The sequence below is a fragment of the Bactrocera latifrons genome, unplaced genomic scaffold (assembly GCF_001853355.1).
Source record: "Bactrocera latifrons isolate USDA-ARS-PBARC rearing strain unplaced genomic scaffold, ASM185335v1 scaffold_45, whole genome shotgun sequence".
Classification (NCBI taxonomy): Eukaryota; Metazoa; Arthropoda; class Insecta; order Diptera; family Tephritidae; genus Bactrocera; species Bactrocera latifrons.
Window position 1 is genome coordinate 607,166 of NW_017537101.1, and position 1,618 is coordinate 608,783.

The following is a 1,618-nucleotide window of genomic DNA, read 5'->3' on the forward strand; positions in this document are numbered from 1 at the left end:
TGTACAAAGTTTTAAGTTTGATGATCATGCACAAGTTTGAACTTTTTTTATAAATTAAATTCCACTGAAAATTAAATAAAAGCACTCAAAGCAGCTTGGTTGCGTGTTAAGTCCACAAGCGCCAATCAAATGCAGCTGCTAGTTGTAACAGTGGTAGCAGCTTCAACGCTACAGTTCTCTTAGGTGCAAACTTTTATCGTTCCTACTGAAACATTTAATGCCGTAAGCAGCTTAAGGGTCAAAAGCGGACCGAAGCACACATCAACTTTTCTCTATACATAAAATAAAATGCGAAACAAACAAATAAAGCAGAGTGCTGGAATTGAAAATGGAATCTCAACGGCATGTTGTGCGTTTTCACGTTTCACGAGCAGGTGTACTAAATTGCTGTACTCGCTCTTGTATAATTTGAGGTATTAATAAAGAAAACTTTAATATTTTTTTTACTTTAGTTTTATGAATTTTCAACACATTCCTATACAATTCATGCTGTAATTGCGGCTACATTATCAAAGTTTGATTGCAGTGAATCAATATTGTGCTTATTTTCGACACAAACAACAGCACTTGTCGCCACACCATAGAAAACACTGAACTTTTTATTGTATTCTTGACGTTTGAGAATTTGAGAAAAATACTTATTTATAAATGAGTTGGAAACTATAACGAAAATAAACAAATGTGCTCCAGACATTGTTCCAAGTGTGCCATTGAAAAGTGTTGCTGGTGTGGTTCCAGCTGTAAGCTGCAACATTAATGTACACAAAAATAGCTTGGGATGAGCTAAAATTAAACACAAATTTCGTTGAGAATTTCCTCGTTCTGTGGAAATTCTAATGTGCTTGTTCCAATTAATGTGCTGTAAAATAGCTCAACAAAATGAAGAATGAACAATGAAATGCGGAGGGGAATTATAGGCACAAAAATAAAATCCACAAGTCAATACAAATTCTTCGAGAACGTACTTAAATAGAGCGCTCAACTTCCTATTCTTTACTATAACTAATAAGTGGTTGGATGCAGCTGGATACGCGTGCATCGTTTTGGAATTGGGTGCATCTATCAACAAAGCTCGTGTCACGCTGTGCCACCAAATTTTAGTACATGCGTCACTGAAGGTACATCAATGAATTTTACAGTACTTTTTCCTTAACATATTTTTTAAACGAGCGTGTTTTTTGTTTTAAGATTTGATGTTGATTTAGGCATCCATATCCAAAGCAAATTGGGCACATGATGATGGAAATTGATTAGGCAAGGTAATAGGGCAGATCGCGAAATCTTTGTATTATAATAAGTAAACTTGTAACATAAATTTTCAGCATTTAAGCCTTTTGGGTCTGATTACAAGAGGCGGCACAAGAATATTCCCCACGAAATTTGAGTTCTTGATTATTCGATGCTTTTCATAGATCTGTGCACCTCTTTTCCTATATAAAAAATTATAGACTAGAGCATGTTTTTTATTTTATTGGTTTCGGAAAGCTGAGTTCTAATTTTCATATTAATACCATGGTTTTGAAAACAAACGGTTGGCCAAACGCTGGTCTACATTATTAGAGATCCGAATATTACTAATACTTTTTACAAATTGGGTTAGACCTAAATTAGAATCTGG

General features: G+C 34.5%; 1 long non-coding RNA gene across 1 annotated transcript; it reads left to right on the plus strand.

Moving 5' to 3' along the window:
• The first annotated feature begins 672 nt into the window (after positions 1-672).
• LOC108973040 lies at positions 673-1,412 on the plus strand. The gene is made up of 3 exons (XR_001993695.1): positions 673-1,118; positions 1,189-1,259; positions 1,323-1,412. It is a non-coding gene; the product is annotated as an uncharacterized LOC108973040 (long non-coding RNA).
• The last annotated feature ends 206 nt before the right edge of the window (positions 1,413-1,618 follow it).